The 23,004-nt window shown below is 45.1% G+C and overlaps 1 long non-coding RNA gene and 2 other non-coding genes across 5 annotated transcripts; all 3 read right to left on the bottom strand.

Annotated features, from left to right (window-relative positions):
* Positions 1-16,952: 16,952 nt before the first annotated feature.
* On the bottom strand, positions 16,953-20,024 carry LOC147050313 (uncharacterized). 3 transcript variants are annotated; one of them, XR_015067467.1, is made up of 5 exons: positions 19,894-20,024; positions 19,389-19,471; positions 18,947-19,031; positions 18,634-18,683; positions 16,953-17,776 (listed from the first exon to the last, which is right to left on the bottom strand). It is a non-coding gene; the product is annotated as an uncharacterized LOC147050313 (long non-coding RNA). The 3 variants fall into 3 exon arrangements; XR_015067468.1 differs by having other exon boundaries at positions 16,953-18,392; XR_015067466.1 differs by having other exon boundaries at positions 16,953-18,683.
* On the bottom strand, positions 18,771-18,902 carry LOC147050314 (small nucleolar RNA SNORA14). Its single transcript, XR_015067514.1, has one exon. It is a non-coding gene; the product is annotated as a small nucleolar RNA SNORA14 (small nucleolar RNA).
* LOC147050315 (small nucleolar RNA SNORA14) lies at positions 19,200-19,330 on the bottom strand. The gene has a single exon (XR_015067515.1). It is a non-coding gene; the product is annotated as a small nucleolar RNA SNORA14 (small nucleolar RNA).
* Positions 20,025-23,004: the final 2,980 nt, after the last annotated feature.

The raw sequence follows: 23,004 nt of genomic DNA on the forward strand, positions 1-23,004 counted from the left end.
ACATGCTGGCTGTTGACACAAGGGTTAAACATTGAACTGCTTACACACACACACACTCGGGCACCCAAAAGGGGGCGGGAGTGGGCGGGAGCCTCAACCGCCCCAGCGCGGCTTTGTTTGTCTTTCCACCCTGGCTCGCCGCGTTCCCGCCGCCACCTCCCCTTCGACAGCCATCAGGGTTATCAGAGGAAAGTCCTCTTGACTGCAGCCAGGTGCAGCACCGTGTAATGATTCACATGGCGGACACACACACACGCACACACGTATCCTGGTGTGGTTGGAGCTTTGTGGAGGTCACAGAGTGTGTGCGTGTGTGTGTCGCATAGCATGTGGCTCTGATCTCTGGGTCTGGTGAAAAGAGTTCAGCGGGAGTTCACTCCAGATTCATTATTCATGCGTCTCTGTGTACCAAATGATGGCACCAGAGAGCCTTTTCTCTCTGAAAATACGCTCGTGTGTACTTTCACTTTCTCTATTAGACTTCTTTAATTCATACCTTTATTTATTCACAGGCTCTGCCTTTGGAAACACAAGCCCCGTAAGCAGGGGGAAATATTTCTGTGATTTTTTACAGGCGGCCGTGTTGGCAACAATTGCAAAAAATCCCTGCTTAACAATTCCAGGAAAGCTCAGCCACCTGCAAATCTCATGACCTCCTGAATCTAATTCCGAGCCAAACTATCAGACGGTCTGACTAGAAGCTTTCAGTGAATGGAGTAAACACTGAATGTCAAGTATGTTTGCCAGGCCCGGTGTTGAATCAGGCATTAGTAGTCATGTAACGACCGCAGTGAACTCAAGTGGCCCTGCAAAGCTCTGCTTATATTTTGTCCCAGAGAGTACATTGTGAACTCTCAAGAGAAAGCTAGCACGGGCTGGCTTCTGTGTCGTCTATTCTCGTTGTTGTCAAATACAGTCTGCACTTAACTCCAACCGTATAATAACAGATGCTGGCCGGCTGTTTTGGCGACCTGTAATTGTATCCAAAGTGCTCACAGAGCAAATAAGGCAAACTAGACAGACAGAGAGAGAGAGAGAGAAAAAAAAAAACAGTGAAAGGCATGCCAGGCCCACCAGGGGAGAATCCAGAACAAAATCCCCTCTCATGTCACAGTGTGCTGCGTTGGCGGGGCGTGACCTCATCCAAAGTTTACACTCAACCGCCTCATGCTGCTTTGTTATCTTGAAAAGTTGCGAAACAGCACATTCCTGCTCTTAGTGGCAATGCAAAAACGATTCGACCAAATCAGCAACGTGTTTTAAAGGTAAAAACACAAGGGCAGGTAGACTTTCACAAGCGCAGCGGGGTCGGCATGTTTATAGGTCACTTGTGTGTGTGTGTGTGATTACTCAGCAGGCTAAGCTCGCTTTCAGCCTTTTTTTAAACCTGGTTGTGGGCTAGTAAATAGCTGCGAGGAGTGTCACACTCTTCACAGCTGATTGGCTTGATGCTTGCACGACTTGAGCAGGAAGTCGGCCCAAACTCGGCATCGGTCAAAGAGGGTTACCAATAATAGTCTAAGCAGCATGTGGCGATTGCACGACAAAAAAGACGGAATGTGCACAAGCCCGAGGGATTCAGATCTTGCCATATGAGTCACGAAGACGTTCTTTCTGCATTGTCAGCGAGGAGCACGCTTCAAAGCAACGTGGCTCATTATGCGTAATGTTAATGTGCACTGACCGCACTAACTGCTGTCACTATGTGGGAAATACTCATTGTGACCTGTGTAGACTGACTTTTATAACCCTGTTTTGTCACGAGACTCGTGAAATATCGTTTCGGTACAACCTGCATTAAATGTTGACACAAATGAGTCATCTGTTGACAAATTTGCTCACTTCAACCCGCTATACACTCGTTAACCACAACATACATCATTGTGAGAATTGTTTAGCCTTTTTTTTTTGCATGGTGGTGAGCCTTGAGAGTTTTGCTTCTGTAAAATATGTGTCTAAGAAAATGTTGGTTAAAACTGTATTCGACCATAGTATAAATAATGTGGAAATTTAAATCTACAAGATGAGAGCTAAAGATGTGATTTATGTATTTCAGATATTAATAGACACTAATCAACGTGACACACTGGGGAAAAAACATGAAGGCAGTCCTGCTTGCTCAAGGGGTAAGTAACTCCCTGCAAAAAAACTGCCTGTGTGCACAAATAGATTGCGCTGTAAAAGTAGTAACGTTGCACCGTTGCTTCAGTGCGACACGTGAAAAACTCCATGTTGTGATTGTGTCATCGGTTGCACAACGTATGCAACTGACACTGCGGTGACAAATAATTTCACTTCCCTCTTCTTCGTACCTTGCCTAAGTAAACAAAGCTTGTTCCTCTTTTTTTGTACAATCTTTTGCTCTTTTATGCAGAGCTTTTCGTTTTGCCCAAAATATGAGCGGTTGACTATTGGAAACAACTCTCAGTATGATGGCTGTGCACTTTTTCACTACAACACAAAACAGACCACATTCACAACAGAAGTCCGCGTCATTCAAACTTAGAAACAATCTCTTTGTATAAGTGCACATTTTGTATCAAATGCGCAGGTGTATCCAACACTCCAGCGTGCGAGTATTCCGATTTCTTGTTTGCAACAGTGAATGACTATATTCTCTCCTGTGACGAGTGAGCATAATGAGGCCTCTCAGTGTTGTGCGAGGCTAAGCGTGCAAAGCGCGACCGAGTTGTTGGCTGCTTCTCAGAGGGCTGTGACAGGGCAAAAGCACAGAGTGGAAATAATGAGTGACATATCAGCCAGAGAGCGCTTTTAGAAAAACACCCCCCCCCCCGCCCTCCCACACCGTCGAGCCACATCCCCCTCCCTCCCCACCCCCCTACGTCTGTCTTTTTGAAGGTCAAATGAGAAACAAGAGAAGCGAGTGCAGCCGGCTCCACCTCCACCACCAACGCCACCTCTGACTGACTGGTTCAAACAGGCCCTGGGAGGAAAAAAGGCGGCAGCGTGTGCGTATGTGGGGCGGGGTAGAGGCCCACTGAGCATGCCCAGTGATGAGGAATGCTGTGTGATGGCAACATGGGCTCTCCCATCTGCTGATGCATTGTACACTGCTCGCCTCAGGCCCTTTTCCATCCAGTCTACAGAGCACCCAGATCTGTTTACCGTGGGATGCACACAAAAGTCGCTTGCTGACGCGCGCACACACATAAATTGTGCAGGCACAATGACAGAGGCGATGCATAGCTCAAGAGTAGAGAGGCACGCACAGGAATTTACTCATGCATGCAAAAAAAATAGTAAGGTATAGGTTGAATGAAACGGCTGATATATTATTCAAGGAAAATCCCATTTTATTCCATCACGGCATCGTATTCTGCCCTCGTTGCACGCGATGCTTTGATACAAAATAGGGTTATATTTTTTATAACAATGATCAAATCCAAACTAGGTTGTTTTTGACGTTTCTCATTCACACACCAAACTGCAAAAGCCAGTCCAGAATGAAAGAGATTTTTCAAAAACACCGATTGCTTTTGATCGTCTTTTTGAATGCAAGGCGGGGATTTCACTGCATAGTGACACAATTTCACGGTTTTGTTCTCAAGTGGCACGATTTGGGGTTGTTATGGCCGCTTAATTCCAAAACCACAAATATTATTAAGACAATATAAATAGAATCCATTGTTTAGACTACTGGGACGCATATAAAAAATACTGTAGGCTAAGGACATTTTTGAGGTTGACGAAATATGAATGTCATGTTAACCATCATTTTAATCAATGAGGGTCATCCCAAACAGATTACACAGTATCCAATGTTTGTGTTATTGTTTACGTCTGTGGTGTCGCCACCCAGTGTGGATGCTTTTGATTGGCTGTCACATGAAAAACACGGTCAATATGATGTACTTGAGCATGGCTAAACAGAAAACTGAACACAAAAGTACTTGCCCTCCGTTTTCAGAACAATAAATAAATGCGTGTTTATTTTGTTTCTATGTCACCATGTACCCCCAAAATGTTTGACAATTGAAAAGTATCAATAAGAACAAGAACTGGGTCGCGCCGTGTACGTCGTCTACCAACAAAACTGAACTTTGTGTTTTCAAGCATCAATACACCCTCCCAATAAAAAAAAAAAAAAAAAAGATCAAAACAATACTTTTATTCGCCTTTGGTTAAAAAATGGTCTTGTTTGGACGTTTGCACCACACATGCTGAGGGGCGTTTATGGTCATTGTGGGAGGTGAGGGTGCCTTTGTGCTAAAACACCAGGGCCAAGCGAAACAATTTTCTTCAGAATGTTGTCATCTGTCTCCAGTTTAGTAGAACACACAGGGTGGTGGGGAGCACTATCTGTATCACACATGCAAAGTGGGACCACATGTGTGTGTTTCGCCTTCTTATGCATAATTGAAGGGGGCCTGCTTTGTGCAGACGCTGATGATGCACCCAGGGTGGCACGCACTTAACTTGAGTGACAAAATGCTACAGCAGGAAAAAGTCACACTGAAGGCATTTTGACGTCGAGGTCCTCTATTCCAGAATATTAAAAAGCGACGCACGGGCTCGGGAGAACCACTCGCAAGCTGATGTGCTGTGGCGAGAGCTCCAAAATGCTAATTCGCCATCACCAATGGAAATCAAGGTGCCCTCGTACGCTATATGAATAATTGCGATGTGATGTGTGCGTATGGGAAAGAGTCTAATGTGTTCTTTTATTTGCAAAGTCACGTCTGTGCTCTCTGATATGATAATGAATCTTCTCCCCCTCCAATAATTGAGCTGTGCTTTGGAAAATCAGGCCAGGCCTTAATGGCGCATTGTCTCGCATCAGATCAAAAGGCAACCAAGATGAGGATGAGATGTTCTGTGACAATCATACGACTTCCATACGGAGTGTCGTGGAAAAGCCGGGCTGTAGGGGGTGTCGAACTGCGTAACTACGGCCATTGCGGCTGTTTCAGTCAAAAGGTTCAAAGAAAGGCAATCCCGATCAAAAGATGGTTTGCGGGTAAAATGAGTTGTAACCTTTCTATTTGCCCCCCCCCCCCGACGTGGCCCTCAAAGCATACAGTGACCGGGCCTCGCTTTGATGTGTCTCCTTTTTGGCATCCTGCTCGGGGGGGTTCTAAATCTGTGCTTGCCACCTCCTCGAGTGTCTCTCGGCAACTCTCAGTGACCCCTCCATGCGATACCGGCGAATGTTGCAGCTTGCACACGGATACATTTTAACGGCCCCCGTGTTCAAACGCGGCCGCATGCGTGCACGGCAAACGGAAGGCGGACGGACGGACAGCTGCAGTTCAAAGGCGAGCAACAGCTGTGTTCCATTGTCTGACACCGAGCTGACTGACATTTGAAGCTTGGCTGCCTTTAAACGCTTCTATTTTTTCTGTTGCCTTCTCTCTTATTTGCTCCCGCTATACGTCCCACTTTGTCCTCCGCCGCCAAGCGCTCACTTGTCATTCCTCTGATGTTTTGGCCATCGCCGAGGTCTGCCCGGATACCGCAATGTCTCAAATTCTCTCGCATAGTTACCGAGACGGTGGGGTGAGCGAGCGTAGAGTATGTTCCTTATTTGCCGCCCACAGGAGGCAGACACTCAATCCGGCCTCTTCACTGTCAGAAAAGAGCACTGGGGATATACTTGGCAATGTGTGTTTTGAATTCACGCTCCACCCCTCCACCCCTCCACCCTGCATTTACCCCACTTTGTGGATGTGTGTCTTCTAAGCCCTTCATTTCCCAGAAAGGAGCCAAGATTTGTGAGCGGCCGCGGGCAACATCTCCAGAGAAGGATGAATGTTTCCTGCAAACAGTTGGGGGGGGGGGGGGGTTGCTGAGGCACTCGATGTGTGTGTGCGTGGGAGGACAGCTTCCATGCAGACACTATCCAGTAACACTTGAAGAGCGTCATCAAGGGGGAGGTGTGTTGCGTGTTTGTTTTTTTTTCCCCTGCCAAAAAGCCCCAGAGGCCTGCAGGGCAGTGATTGACAGTTACCTCTGTTGATAGTTGCCCCCCGGGAACAGAGCCCTCTCGCAACAGCTGCCGCCTCCATCTCGACTCTGAAGCTGTTGCTAACTTCGGGATGGCTAAATATGTCCTAACTTGTCGACTTAAGCGAGCTGTGCCACTTTTTGTTTGCGCAGAGCCCTCGGCACGGCCTGGCTAATCCCGCTCAAGTACGCAAAAAGCAAGTGTCACGTCACGACTCCCTCCTGAGCCGTCTGGTTGTTGGGTGTGGACGTGCGGAGGAAGAGTGACTTAATGGTGAGTTGTGCAAGCTCTCGGGGTGAGGCTTGAAACCAGAAACAACTAAAAGTGCTGATGCACTAAAAAAAGAGGGAGGCGGCGGCGATTGTAGGCCATTCAGACACTCAGCTCCAAAGTGAATACCAGTTCATCTTTCACGCACGTGGATTTTTTTATTTTTATAGGCTTTCAGTCAAACTCAATTCTAAATTTACATTTGGGCTTTTCGCGCAAAAGCATATTTTGCTGCAACATTCCAGACAGCACTAGGCTCAAGTGGAAGGAAATATTCAAATATGCAAACTCCAATTCCAAATCAGTTCGGAATTTGTGTGAAACCGAAAAAATACAATTTACAGATCATTATCAACCTATATTTCAGAAATTCACTGCAACAAAACGATATTTCATGTAAGTAATGTGCAAAATCGACCATGCAAAGCCAACGAGAAAAACCTTTCCCAGTTTAACTGGGTGCCACATAAACATAGCCTTGAGGGCTGCTGACACGTTACAATTTCGAACTGAAAACAAAAATCAAACGGTTATTTTGGCTGTTTCTTTGTGACAAAATGGGATTGTTTAAAAATGTGTCCACAACATGGTACCGAAAGTGTTTCCCTGTAAACACTGCAAAATAGTGAAATGAGAGAGTATGTTAACAAAAATAACATGTGTGGTTAGCACTTTTATGACACCGCAACTATTTGTTCATTGGCGTTGAATGTCAAAATGTGGGAGGAAAACACTAAACAAAACGGTGACGAATGGCAGACAAAAGATGTTTTTTTTGGGGGGGGAACAAGATGTTGGTTTGCACTTTGTAGTGACATTGCAAACAACTGGCATGACATGAATATTGACTGGAAGAAGATGACAAACCGATAAGCGCCATGTTTCACAAGTGCTATTGATGGAAACACATTTTTTGCCTGTGGAATTCATCGGCAGATGCATTTTGTGCAAATGCAAAATATTCTAGGTAACTCTTTGCATCTATCAGTACATTTTGTTTGTTATGTGTTGTATAAGTTATTCAGGCTCGCCTTCGGCCGTCATTCATGTATACACGATCGGTCACATGATGGCTGCGTGTTCAAGTAAATGTGTTTTGTACCACGAAATTATTACGATTACTACGCAAATTCATACTTTTATTGCAACGCGTTAGTTAACACAGACCGTACAATCGCAGTTATGACATATTTTGTTTTGTAGCTGGAGATTTATTCTGGTGTTGTCATGTAGACATGAACTTTTTGTGTTTGTATCATATTTGATTGAAAAATGCATTTTATCACAATAAAGAAAGAAGTAATGGCATTATACTGATACTTAGTATGCAGTAAGTGACTGCTTCAATGTAAGCAATTGTATTCATACTTGAGTCTGGAAAATAAATGATATCAGTTCATTAGTTTTTACAGCTTTGTACGATTGGTCTGACAACCTTTCAAACGCGCAAACAAAAACAAACACGGCTGTTTTTACTCGATGGGTGTTGCGTAAAGCATCCAAAAAACCAACATTCAGAAATCCCATGTCAATGAGGACAGGGCCTGAACTCATCGGGGGATGTGGACAGTGAGCGGTAAAGGGTCAGATAACCCACAGAGAAGGAGGGGGGGAAGGGGGAGGATCTATTCCAGTGGAGAGAGAAAGGTCACAGTGTAAGCTGATAAAGGCGGGAGGCAGAGCTCCAGGCCAGCTAGTCAGCTGACGCCTGCAGCTGTGTTTGAAACATCAATATGAGCCTTGTTCAGCCTCTCTCCTTTCCCTCACAAGCCGCCCCCCACTCGGCATCCCCTCTCGTCCCTCCTTTCCTCTCACACTATTTCCTTTTCATCCGACTCTGATTTATGAAAGTAGGGCATGTGCCCATAACTGCTGCATCAAGGAACATGGCTGAGCCTCCAGAGGCATTAAAGCATCTGTTTACGGCAGCCCAGACAACTGCAGCAACATTGCACAATCGCCAAAGGCAAGCCGAGTTATATAAAGCCCGGCCGGGCTCTATTGTTTTTGTTTTTCTGCTTTCGCCACCTGTAATTCCTACACAAATGCGGCGCTCGCTCTCATCTTTGGCATGCAACTTTTACGCAACCACTTCTTTCCTGAGCTCCAGGTGTCAGATTTCTCATTTCCCAGGCCGTTGTTTTGTTTGGATCAAAGAGCAGGGGAAAGGTTGCAGGAAATTCAATAGACGGGTTGTTTTGTGTTGCCTTTTTTTTTCTTCCCCCTGTTGTTTTCCACTATGTCACTCACTCCAGCACTGGATTTCAGTGGGCTTTGTGCTGGCTTTTTATTGTAGAGGAGTACTGGAGCATGAGGATCATATAACAAAGACGGCGAGCAAACGCTGTGACTTGAGCCTACGAGCATGTTTGGGGGATGACAATTAGTCCCGCACGGAGCGGCGACGCACGTCACGGCCTGTGTTTCCATGGCATCAAATCAGCACGCTCGGGTGGTAAGGGACAAAAAAATGTGTGTTATTAATGAGCACCAGAGGAAGCATTTGATCCGGCGGTCCAACACAATGCTGGGGTGACATAATCATGTGTTGACAATTAATACGTCTTTGTAAATGTGCACGCTAAAAACATACTGTCATGCTTTTTTGCTAATCTTTAATTATGTGACTCACTGGGTGTTGCCTGTCCTTGAAAGAATCTGAAAAACATGAGCAGCTGCTAAAAATACAGGCGCGACCCGAGAATGCGAGCCACAATTCCAACATAAACAACCGTGGAAAAACCTTGGGAATATTCACGCCAACCTTCCCCGTTCACGTCCTAAAACAGTGCTGACTCAACACAGGGGCCACCGAGTGCAGCTGCATTCCGGAGCCTCCTGGACTACAAGGACGCATTCTCGTTTTGAGCCAGGGGGGCTTCAACGCTGGAGTGTTCTCCATATTTCTCTGCACCGGCCATGAATCACGGCAAGCGTGGTGCCCTCGCTGCGGTTGTGCCGGGGGAGGGGTCGATGCGGCCATACACGACAAGCTGCAATTATTACTGGCAATTTCGAATGGTGTTGACTGCATCAGCTGCAGGTGGTTGATGTTTGAAAACAATGGTGCTTCCATGTAAATGCTCTCCCGTGATAAGTATGGGCATGTGCAAGTACATTTTGAGATAGCTTAGCTGTCTTGACATGCAGATGGGATATTTTTTCTGCAGGTTTGGATGAAATAGTGACAATAGTGTGAAAATAGGTCATTGCTTCCACATGACCTCTGTCTAAAAGAAATGATTGTGCCTGAACAATGTGAGGCTTTTGTTTATAGAAAACAAGTGTCTTCAATGAAAATGGCGCATCTTGCTCTTCCCTAACAAGGTTTTCGATACATTAACAGCGCAATAAATGTCCTGATCCGATTAAAATTGGTATCAAAACTAAATCGCCATGCTGTCTCATTGTAACAAGCACATCACACTGTAAAGTGAGTAAGATGCCGATTGCTATTATGCAGTCAATTCCTTTTCTAAGTTTAGACGAAAGCATTTATATTCTATAGCAGTAAGGCACAGCCCGAAAAAGAGGAAAACAAAATGCATTTTCAGCACGAGGCAATAATTGAAATCCCTTTTTTACATGTTTATTATCCAGTGTGCTATTTTGACCTTGTGCTCGCTGCGCTTTTGTTCACAATCTTTGTACAATTCGTCCTATCCTTGGCTCACCATATTCCCACTCACTTCCTTCCCAGTGCCCACGTTTCTCACCTCCTCTCTTCATATCTCAGCTGTTACTTGGCAACATGGTCCCAGCTGGAACAGAAGTAGCCACGTTGCCATGGCAACAAAAGACACACATGCAGACGTGGTAAACACCTTTTTTTTTTTTTTAGACCCCGCCGTGCACATGAAAGGCAAGTATGTGTTGAGATTTAAAATCCAGAATGAGCGCTTATACCTAAAATGGGAACAGTTGATTCGTTTTGCCAATTTTTCAAAGCTTGACTGATGGTTTTTGCACACTAATTTGTCACTGTGATTGAACATCCATTCAGCTGGATAAAGCTACCTTCCAATATATTTGTCATTTATCCACCACATCGTGCTCTTCCAATTCCAATTCTAAACACTCTCAATCTGAGTGCTCAGTTCTGGGAAGTAGACCTTTTTTTTTCTCCGTGCCCTGAGTAAGACTGCATCTGTCGTCATAGCAACCGTATCCATCATCTGCAGGGGATCAATTGATTCATTATTGAGTGAGGCGTAGCCTCCCTTCTCTGCTTCCAGTTCACGTCTACTTACTCCCGTCTTCCAGCATCCATTATTGAAGTGAAAGCCTGCCCACTCACTGGGATGGAAAAGAAAAAGCTGTCAGGTCTCCCTTGTGGAAATATGACTCGTATCATACATTTTCCCTGGAAAGCATTTATATTGTTGCCTCTGAAGGTACAGAACAGTCTATCAATAGACTACAGTATACTGTATATCTACAAAAGGGCACATCATTGGGACTTTAATATAACATATCAAGGCTTTATTTGAGGAGCAGTTTTGCTAATCAATGCCTTCATTTGGGAAGCAACTTTCTAATGCTGACTTTTCTTGAGCCATGTGAAGAAAAGTGTGTGGAGGAAACCATTTAACGCTGCAGGGGGAAGACAATGCTATCTTATTTTTACTGCATGCAGTTGCACACCAAAGTAGAACTTGGAGGGGCAGTTTGTAGGGAGAAGAGGAAAAGACAAATGTATATTATTGGAAAATGGGTGCGAAATGGATGATGTCAGCTCTTTGCACTTTGACATTTTAATGTGCTCTCTGAGGGAATTACATCATTAGCCTTCCTTTCCGAGCCCGGCTCAATGATGGGAAACCTCCTAATGGATGTCAAAAATGTTGTCCCAATGGAAGAATGGTGCATGTGCGTGTGTGTGTGATGAAGTTGGTGGGCTTTCACAGAGCTCCATAGTGAGATGCCTTGAATCATCAGCTGGACTAAAAGCCTCCATAGAGCATCCCCGGCTCCAGCCCTAACTCAGTCTGCATCGAGACAAAGTGTAATCTTTTCCCGCCGTCAAGCCGGCATAACCTCATGTGTAATCACTTGTTGTATTAATTGTTTCATGAATTCATAATGATTCCAAATTGGCAGCAAGTGCGTCTCAACTTTTTTAATTAGAAAAGCTGTTGGCTGCAGAATCTACTTTAGAAGTGACCGACTCATTAATCAGCAGAGTGCGCGTGGAAATGAAAATATGAACGAATGCAGCCGTTATGAATGAAGGTAAACAGTGAAACGCTTCTGAAGCAAAACCTTCAAACGGTGTAGAAGATGGAGTTCAGCCAAACCAAACTCGTGAATTCAAATACTCTAAAATAATTGTGTGATTTGCACATATGGATTAGAATGGGGGCTTTTTGTATTGAAATATATTGAAGATATAATAATATATAATATTTTATATATAAATAATGAGGACCACTTTTGCTGCCTTCTATTACATCAGGAAAAATATGGATATATGTATGTATTTACAAAAAAAAAAAAGCTGAACGCAAATAAACGGCGCGCTTTGAACACAAGCATGGGTTGCTCATATCTTAAGCGTGCAACCATCACAGATTGCGTAAATAGACTGCAAGCAAAATAGGAAGCAGATCAAAGCTTGTTGTAAAATAGGTCAAATGGTGGATATTCATGTTCTCCATCCCCATGTTTCTGTCAATAGAAAGAAAAAAAGTAATAATCAAGCAGTGGGGACAGAAATGTGATGGAATGAGGGCTGAGAATGTTACTTCAATTTGTGCACGCACGCACGCACTGTGCCAATGTGTTCAACGGCCTGATGCCCTGAGGGGGATTTTGGTGGCGAGTGAGAAGCAGAGCCGAAGGATAGGAAAGAGCAGCTTAGGTTCACTGAACAATTGCAAGCCTGACCGCCATTTCAATTGGATCGGTGGGCCGAACAAAATCATATTTCCAGCATGACACAAAGGGTCCGAAGAAAGCGGCGTACTCGTGGCATGAGAATTAGATGTAGCGCACGATGTCCCCTCTCTATTCTCCGAATCATTCTCTTGACGACTTTCATTTGAGCGGCAAAGCCTGACTTGCCACTGTTATTATCTCACTGCCTATGAGAGCCTGTAATCTCCCTCCCCAGTTTGTGGAGAAAAGCAGATTTAATGTGACAAATCCAAGGCCCCAAATGACAAATAAATCAGGAATTTTCTGTGCTAAGTACCACTCACTTTAAACTGGGAATGAAATGAAAATGGAGGAGGAGCAGGGCATATCTATTTCACTTCATTTCTGCCCTTTGCTTCTTTTGCGACATGCATTAGCATCACCCGGAATGACCCACCGACAAATAGTCAAATTGATTTCATTCAACTTGCAAAAAAAAAAGATCCAATCCAGGAGAAAAATGCAACCGGTGACTCACATCGCATCCTTATGTTACATAAGCAACCACTGTGGAGCAGAATCTTGCATGCACAGCTTGTCCTATAAACAGCGTGCATGAATGAATAACATAAAACGAGCTGGGCCGATAAGCCACCCCCTCGTTGCGTGCTGGTCTTCCATTCAAAATGCGGCTTTTTGCGCGGGGAATTGATGAGGCACACGGCTCAAAGCTAAAGTCTTCAAAGGCTGCGTTTCCACAAGATGCAAGGCGTCCAACCCACTTTGTAGTTCCTAGGTGAACGAGTGGGTTGTTGCTCACCAGGCAGCACAAGAAGACAATAAATCCACAAGTTCCTCCAAGGTTACATCTCATGCAAAGGAGAAGAAAACTGCTTTTTTCGCCTCTTGATTTTTTTTTTTTTTTTTTTCCTGCCCCCGAATTATTGACGCGGTGGGAGTCGGGAATGCTTCAGTCATGTTCCAAGGTTACGGTCTCCTTCATCGCTCACATTAAAAACAAAGCCGGCGTGGGAGAAAGAGAGAAGAGCCGAGGGAGAGTGACGCTCAGAGATAAGGAGATGATGGTATAATAGCGCAAGTTTCATCACAGTCAAACGCAGATGGAGGAGGAGGGGGGGGGGGGTTGACATCCAGCCTCAAAAAGAAATGATTTCAAAGAGCATTTCATCCCAGATTATTGCACGGAGACATGTTCTGCAACTAGAAAAGTGGCTTCTATTTTTTAAGACTGCCGTCTTGCTGATTGAAGGCAGACGAGTTGAAGGCATGCTTGGATCAAAGCATCGCTACATTACCATTAGGGGCCATTTATAGACATCACTTTTAACTGCAAATGGACACAAAATCTGAGACGTGGGGCCACTTGTCTACACAAGAACACATTTTAAAGCCTGGAAAAAAAAAAAAAAAATGGATCTCATGTGTAAAAACTGTATGGGCATTTCCAGACTTGTAGGCATTTCCTCTGCAATAAGACTCGAGAAGATTGCTTTTTGTAATAGGTGCTTTGTCACCTGTGCAATCTTTCCTGACTCTTGTCTAGGTGTAATAAATTAAATTACATTGACTTTACAACGCTGCATCAACTCTTAAAGCTATTAATTGAATAACCACAAATGTCTCACCCAATCATCCAACATTGGACCACAATGCTGTTGAATAGTTCGTATCATCATTTTTCTCCAAAAACTTTTACTATTTTGACTATTGCGACTGGCTGACCAGATGCATTTCTTACATTCACCAAATATTAAAGCCACTCATCATGTAAATGTACACTTCGTCTTTCATCAAGAGCGGCAAGAAAAAGCAGCGGTTTTGTTATGGTAAAGCAGAGAGGAGCGGAAGTGGAGGATTGCCGCATTCTTGCTGAGGCCCCACATTCCCCAGAGGACCACAGACGGGTTGTTGTATGCAGCCCCCCCCCTTCTCCACCCCCCTGCTTCGACTTCCCCCCTTGCTCTCCTGTTTCCTGTGCATGGCTGCTTGCCTTCCCTTGCATGCCCTGAGTGCGGTCACCCCCCCCCCCCGCCACACACACACACACACACACACACACACACACACACACACACACACACACACACACACACACACACACACACACACACACACACACACCTCTTCGTGCTCTGCTCCTCCACTATCCTGCTGCTCCAAATACATTATTTACTCTCTCCTGCCCTCCCTTTCTCAAAAGAATCAGGACAGTGAGAAATAACACCACTGTATCCCCCCCCCCTCCCCATTGCACACTAGACACAATCGACCCCTCCTTCACCAGCAGCGCCACCCCACCTGCTCGCTCTTTTCTCATTCGGCACGATGAAAATACAGTGCAGGGGCTGTGCAGCCACAATGGGGAACTCTGTGCGGCCCGGGCCCTCCCATTAATCCCCTCTGACATGCCTCCCGAGGGCAGGGATTTGCTACAAGTCAATGCAGGAGAGCGACAGTATGCAAAACAAGCCTGTCTGACTCTCATGCTATTCAAAGCTCTGCTGTGCCAGAGAGAGACAGGAGAGCAGATCACAGGCAGAGGAAAGGAGGGGGGGGGGGGGGGGGGAAGAAAAATAAGTGCCTCAGTTAACCCTCGCTTCATCCTGCTGCTCTGAATACTTTTCCATATTCCATTGTGTATTGCACAGATAATGTTGATGACGGAAGACAGGAAGGGAAATGTGATTATTCCTCTTTGTCATGTAGTATTACAAATTTGGCAGCCTCTAAGAGGAGCTCACCGCCAGACCAAAACACCGCCCCACGTAAACATGGATTCACGAGTCATGTGATGCGCTCACTCCTCTCAGGCAGAGCAGCACTATTGAATTTCAGTCTTATCGGGAATCTGGTGATGAGGAGCGGGCAGGATGACGTTAGGAGGCGGTTGGGTGCGTGCGGCCCCCACCGCGCAGCTCGGCAGGGAATGTAAACAAGAGGGCTTGAATGGAAGCTAGGCCATAACCGCAAATGGAGGAGGGCTGCAGAATATTAGCCTCTTGCACACAGAGGTCCCACAAAATGGGCACTTCACAGCCTTAACAGCAGATTCAGAATTGATCTGCCTTTTAAAAAGAATCCAATCTAGCCAACTGTGCTCTAACTGGGTGCGCTCGCAGAGCATCCCGTCATCAGATAATGACAAGTGTGACGACATTGGCGCCAGCGTACTGGGGTAGAAATACAATCACTGGATACATTTTTTTTATTAGAAACGAGAAAGAAAAGAAAAAAGCATTGGAGAGCTGTTGCAGCCAGTTGAGTGAAATGAATTATGCCTTCACCACAAAAGTTGGAATATAAACAAAAGGTGTTGATTATCAAAACAAATGTTGATTTTGATCATATCTGAAGGTTGTTACTGGAAGCATATTAGTATTGAGAAAGGGTCTTTCAGATGAGCACAAGGAGAGCATAAAAATGGAAAAAACACATGACAGAAAAAGGCTTTAGTGAAAGAGAAATCCAGCAGGATTTGAAGCCTGCTTTGGATTCACGTGATTGGCTCCACTCCCTCTCTCATTTTCCACCCATCCTCGGCCCCTTTGAGATGGAAAATGGGTCATCGGTGCGGACGCAGCACACATACAGCGCCGCTTTATTTTTAGGACACCTTCGCCCTCACTTGGTGAATGATACGAAGGTGTTGGGTAATGGGGGCCCATGCAACTAGTGTTTATTATTATACATAGCTGCTGGCGGCTTCTAATGTTTCCCTCCGTGACTGTGTATATTTGACGAGTCCTACGTGCATGACATCAGCCACAGACAGTGCGACTCTGGGCATCGGGTGTTAAAAGGCTCAACAGCACATATGCCGGAGGGCCTCATGGAGATCTTAGCAAAAGCTCATCCGACTAGTGCTGAAGCTGCCATGGCAACCACATACTAGCGAGCTATTTCGGGCCACCCGACTCCCAAACACAGCTGCTCCTGCGCTAGCAGTCATCCCCACCTGTCAGATACCCAATCTGAGCTATGCGAGGTATTCGGTGCGCAAGATCACGACCTGACATTCAGACGGCCAAACAGCAGAGCAACATTAATTACGGCTAGCCATCATTTGGTGACAGGTTCTCCAGCCGTGTCTTGCACCGCTTAAATATTCCTCCCATAAACTCTAAAGGTTTTAGAATGATGCTTTTTAAAAACAGGCCAAGTACTTTCCGATCAGGGATTTTAACATAACCATAATTGACAGCTTACGTTGTCAAATTGGAAAGAGTTATTGTGAGCACTTAAGGAAAAGTATCACAAATACAAGAACACATGCTGCAGACGTTTTTTTTAAAGCTGTCAAAGTGAGCTGCCGTGATCTCATCCTTCATTCACGCCTTTGAGAAGTGGGGCGTGTGGTGGATTGCTCGGAGCCACAGCGCCCCCTACTGAACATAAGGGGTATTGAGCGCTTCCTTTCCGGTTCAACGTGAAGCGCTGACTCACATTCATTCCAGTGTTGCACGAACGAGGCCATGAATGCACTCTAGAATAGTTATTACAAAGGGCTCCACCTATTGAGTTGTTTTTAATGGCACAGAGACGGATTCATGCCAAGAACGTGAACACACCCTCAAAGGTAGGTGACTTAGGTGAAGTCGTCACTATTGCACGGTAATTTGAATTCTTTGATTTCTCCACGCAAATACAAATACGTACTACTTTGTTAATCCAGCTGTTCACTCAGGTTTGGCCAAGACGACGCATAAAACATCAATCTCGACTGACCAGGTGCAGTTTTGACAATGCATAACAAAGACTTTATGCATTATTAAAGGGAAACACATTAATTCACAATTTCATGACAAAGTATATAAAGTCACAGTGAACTACTTGGACATGGTGCTGTGCAGTATCAAATGTATATTTATTTTGTTGTTTACTATTGCTATATTTCGATGTGACAAAAATACAAGTAGTATTTGCATACATTTGGGTTTTAAGGAATAAACCAAATTAAACCCACTATATGACAAGATGAAAAACTCAACAGTACTAACAGAACGACAGTAAAGAGAATATCTCACAATCACACAGTACTAATCAATTGGAATACCTTAGAAAATGACATTTCAGTAAAATTACAGAAGTAGATTCTTTAAACACATGGGAAAATACTTTCCAAGAAAAACAAGCAAACATTCACACTATTGTTTACAATACCAATAAATATTTTAGTTCTTCCTGCAATATTCCAATTTCTCGTGATATTGAAATGACACTTTTGATTATCAAAATAAAAACATCCTGAAATATTTCAACGCATGTATAAATGAGATATACCTTTGTTGTCATTTTCAGTGGAAACTAACATACTTCCCACCATTCTTTTCATTTGCTACTTTCCCCTTTTAGAAGGTAGGCAGTAGTTGCTTGCCAGGCATCCTTCAGCTTTACTCAGCCAACATACTAGAATAAGTGGCCGCTGTTTACGAAGGAAGTGAACTTGTGTGGAGAAAGTGTTCCAGACGGAGTGCCAGCAGATTCCATTCCAACTGTAACTCTACAGTCCATATTTTACTTGACAAACAAGCCACTTCACGCAGATGACTGTGCATACATTTTGTAGGCATGAGCTCACGGAAAGTAGAGCATCTTGCATCGACTTTTCACTATCCTCTGTGTATTTTCAGTGCAGAAAGCGGGTTTACACTTCCATCGCGTTTCCTGGCAACGTCAAGACAGAGAGCAGAGAGAAAAACAGCTGCAGACGGGAGGGAAATAATTACGGCTCTATTTGGAGACACTCGGCGGATGTGCTGCTTTCCACTGAAAACACAATGACCCCGTTCACCCAGCTAAACAAAACACAGTATCTCGACAAGTGGGTCCAATGAAATGACCAACATTAGCTCGCTTTCTCCCCGCTCCAGCATTCTGATGTTGAAATCGCGGGGAACATTTGCACTCGTTAAGCAAAATGGGTCTGGTTTTTGTTTTTTTTTTCATGGAGGAGCAGCTCAATTGTGCATTGCTACTGCCATCTATGGGCAGAAAAACAACATCCATTCATTCTTCCATTTTGAAACCACAGGTATCATGCAGTTTAGGCAAGTTAACTTGGGGCAAAAGACTGTCTACAATTTGGACTAATTTCAGAATTGTGAGACTGATATGTCAAGCAAAATTCTAAACGTATAGGTTTTGTAGCTTGGATTCAGGTAGATTTGATTTTCTATCATTAGTCTAGAAAGATTTTTTGGACAAGTTGAAATTCCTACCGCCCAACTTTAACCATGGAGTCAGCGCGAATCTTTGCATCACGTCCGTACCACCTCGAGTTCTATGTCATGAGATTACAATTTATAAAAAAAAAAAAAAAAAAAAAAAAAAAATCACAGAATAACGGCGTGACAGCATCATGGTGAAACAAAAAACAGTTATGTCTAATCTATTTATTGCCACACCCATATTTTAGAAAGGACATTTTTTTAAGGAACAACTCTGAGGGAATTACGCATATCTACAGCATAGAGGATGACATTTGACCTGTAGTTCTACCTACCACACAGTGAAAAACTTACCACTGTCTGCCCTTCTGTGTTGTGTTGTCTTGTCTTTTCAATATGCCACACTAAAAAGAAAATAGTATTGGTCATCCACAGACTTGATTCAGCACCACAATTAGTAAACTAAGCCACTTAGAAGAGTCAGAAAGAATTTTTGTCTTAGAGGTGAAATAACTAAGAGCGTCAGACGTGGCTCTCAGTTTTGGATGTTCTAAGATTGCTCTTGCACCTTTTCTTGTCCCAGAGGTCACAGATCACAACTGGGGGGTTTACTAAAGATGCCAGCAGAAATAAAAACATAACAATGTAATGTTTAGGAGATACACACCTGGAGTTGGATTCTGGATTTAAGTTGAGAAAATGTGGTTTAGGTAAACCACATATTATTAAATCAGCATGCAGGTCATCTTTGCCTGTTCCAGGTGAGAAACATTTACATTAACCACAGCCATACAGTTTGACATAATATATATTTTATCTTTATCTGCATAACATTCAATAGTTTCAGATACATAGCAATTTAGAATATTAAGATTAATATTGAGATTAAGTAGAATGCACAAATGGAAACAATCACTCAGAATTGTCTTAGAGGTGAAATAACCAAGAGCATTACAGTGATGCTTGGTTTTGGATGTTCTAAAATTCATTTTGCAACTTTCCTTGTCCCAGAGGTCACAAATAACAACCGGGGGGTTTATCAAAGCTGCCATAAGAAGAAAAAAAATGAAATAATTTGATTGATGCATTCAAATGATTAAAAAGCTCACCTCGTTGATATTAAGGTGATTGGTGGGGAACACGTGGAGATGGACGTTAGCTTGAAGCCAAGATGTTGCCGAGTCATATTTACCTGTTACAGAGCAGAAAAACGTGCTTCAGACGATCATGCATTTCTACACATAAATTGATCCATTTGGGTTGGATGCAACCTACGTCAAAACATTGTGCACACGTAATTGCATGCTGAAGAACTATTCGTTTAGCACAACCGGAGCTGGGGTAACTTTAGCATAACCGTAATTTCCGGGACACTAAAAAGCAAGCAAGTCACTATATAAACAATTCTGCAAACTAATGCAATTGAACAAAATTAAGAGCATTCTGTAACATAGTCGCTGTTTAACTTTAGTATCTTACGTGCGGTTAATGGGCCACGTGCAAGCTAACTTGCTTCCGGTGGGATCTGCTCAATATTTAAGCGTGGCCTTTCTCATTAAAAAAACATTTGCTAAAGGTTTAATACGACAAGTAATTCAAAGTGCATTATCTCACCGTTTGTCGCACGGCAATGGTTGTCCATTTTGCATCCATTCTGAGCAGATTGACGAGACAGCAGTGAAGTCAGCGAGCTGCAAGTTAGTTAGAAATTTAGCAGTTCACAGTAGTGTTGGCTCCTAAGTGAACGATTCGTTCAAAAGAACGAATCTTTTCAGTGAACGAGAGTGAACGAATGACTTTCTAAAGTGATTCGTTCTTTTTTCAGTTCATGACTTCAACCAGTAGGTGTCAGTAATGCGCATTGAAGCTGGTGCCACCTCGCTGTAAAACAAAACAAAGAAGAAAATGACGTAAGTTTCCGGTCACAAACGAGTCGTGAATAGAATTTCCCGTTCACCAACTGAACAGATCTGGAGAGAACAAATCAGTGAGTGAGTGATTTGCATTTCCAGTTTATTGCTAGAACGAATCAGTCAGTGAACGTGTTGCGTCTCCCTCCTGGCGTGCACTATATGTAAGCCAGAATATCGATTTATGATTTGCCAAGGAAAGAAAGAACCACTCACTGAAACACCACTTCTTTCATGCACGTTTTCTCCAAGCATGATGCAAAAACGGGGAGATTATGCTTCTCTTTGGGTAATCTTTATTTTATAAGACTTATAGTAGTTTTTAAATATTGTGTATCCATCCATCCATCCATCCATCCATCCATCCATCCATCCGTCTTCTTCCGCTTATCCGGGGTCGGGTCGCGGGGGCAGCAGCTTTAGGAGGGACTCCCAGACTTCCCTCTCCCCGGCCACTTCATCCAGCTCATCCCGGGGGATCCCAAGGCGTTCCCAGGCCAGCCGAGAGACATAGTCTTTCCAGCGCATCCTGGGTGGGACATGCCCAGAACACCTCCCCAGGGAGGCGTCCAAGAGGCATCCTGATGAGATGCCCGAGCCACCTCATCTGGCTCCTCTCAACGTGGAGGAACAGCGGCTCTAGTCCGAGTCTCTCCCGGATGACCGAGCTCCTCACCCTATCTCTAAGGGAGACCCCGGACACCCTGCGGAGGAAACTCATTTCGGCCGCTTGTATCCTGGATCTCGTACTTTCGGTCACGACTCATAGCTCGTGACCATAGGTGAGGGTAGGAGCATAGATCGACCGGTAAATCGAGAGCTTTGCCTTTTGGCTCAGCTCTCTCTTCACCACGACAGACCGGTACAGAGTCCGCATTACTGCCGACGCTGCACCGATCCGCCTGTCGATCTCGCGCTCCATCCTGCCCTCACTCGTGAACAAGACCCCAAGATACTTGAACTCCTCCACTTGGAGCAGGATCTCATCCCCGATCCGGAGAGGGCATTCCACCCTTTTCCGACCGAGGAACCTGGACTCGGATTTGGAGGTGCTGACCCACATCCCGACCGCTTCACACTCGGCTGCGAACCGCTCCAGTGAGAGTCGAGCTAAGCAGCACACCATCTCCACTGTAAACAGTGTTGACCGTGCACTGCTTCCCCCTCCTGAGACGCCGGATGGTGGACCAGAATTTCCTCGAAGCCGTCTGGAAGTCATTCTCCATGGTCTCGCCAAACTCCTCCCACGCCCGGGTTTTTGCCTCAGCAACCGCCGAAACCGCGTTCCGCTTGGCCATCTGGTACCTGTCAGCTGCCTCCGGAGTCCCGCAAGCCAAAACGGCCCGATAGGACTCCTTCTTCAGCTTGACGGTGGCCGGTGTCCACCAGCAGGTTCGGGGATTGCCGCCACGACAGGCCCCAACGACCTTACGGCCACAGCTCCGGTCGGCTGCCTCAACAATGGAGGCGCGGAACATGGTCCACTCGGACTCAATGTCCCTCGCCTTCCCCGGGACATGGGAAAAGCTCTGCCGGAGGTGGGAGTTGAAGCTCTTCCTGACAGGGGATTCTGCCAGACGTTCCCAGCAGACCCTCACAGAGCGTTTGGGTCGTTCCTCCCAATCACGCCCTTCCAGGTCTCACTGTCATTGCCCACGTGCGCATTGAAGTCACCCAGTAGAACGATGGAGTCCCCAGAAGGAGCGCTCTCCAGCACCTCCTCCAGGGACTCCAAGAAGGGTGGGTACTCTGAGCTGCCATTTGGTGCATAGACTCAAACAACAGTCAGGACCCGTCCCCCCACCCGAAGGCGGAGGGAGGCTACCCTCTCGTTCACCGGGGTGAACCCCAATGTACAGGCCCCCAGCCGGGGGTAAATATGTATGCCCACACCTGCTCGACGCCTCTCACCGTGGGCAACTCCAGAGTGGAAGAGAGTCCAGGCCCTCTCAAGGGGGCTTGTACCAGAGCCCAAACTATGTGTGGAGGCAATTCCGACTATGTCTAGTTGGAACTTTTCTGCCTCACACACCAGATCGGGCTCCTTTCCAGCCAGAGAGGTGACATTGCATGTCCCTAGAGCCAGCCTCTGCAGCCGGGGATCGGACCACCAAGGTTCTCCCCGCCTTTGGCCGCCCCCCAGCTCACTTTGCACCCGACCCCTTTGGCCCCTCCTACAGGTGGTGAGCCCATGGGAAGGGGGACCCACGTTTTCTGTTCAGGCTATGCCCGGCTGGGCCCCATGGGCCAAGGCCTGGCCACCAGGCACTCGCCTTCGAGCCCCACCTCCAGGCCTGGCTCCAGAGGGGGGCCCCGGTGACCCGCGTCCGGGCGAGGGAAAACTAGGTTCATTTGTCTTTTTAGTCATGAGGGGTCTTCTGATATCCTAAATATTGTTGTCCAATATATCTACCGCAATTTCACATTAGGTTGCTGGTTTGAAATGTACTTTTATTATTATTATTTTAATAAACATTTATCTTAAAACGTGTCTGGTGTTTTATTTCTTGTTTTTATATTCACCAATTAACACATAAAAATCAGACACTTTGTGTTTTACGTTGTTATTTGGTGTCCCCCAAAATAACAAATGTTCCGCATAACGGATGGTTTTTTTTTTTTTTACTTTTTATTCAAACACAAACACATTCGGTATAATAACACCATCAACTACAATCCAACAAATACAAAATTAAAACATCAATGTCGGCAACGTGTGTCGGCTGGCATAGCAGCAACGCTGTCTGTCACTCGTGAATCTTCGCGAACGAACCTGAAAATGGTGGTGTACCTAATGGAGTGCCCTAGTGACGTC

The sequence above is a fragment of the Syngnathus leptorhynchus genome, chromosome 10, assembly GCF_054491065.1.
Source record: "Syngnathus leptorhynchus isolate UIUO chromosome 10, UIUO_Slep, whole genome shotgun sequence".
NCBI classification, from domain to species: Eukaryota; Metazoa; Chordata; class Actinopteri; order Syngnathiformes; family Syngnathidae; genus Syngnathus; species Syngnathus leptorhynchus.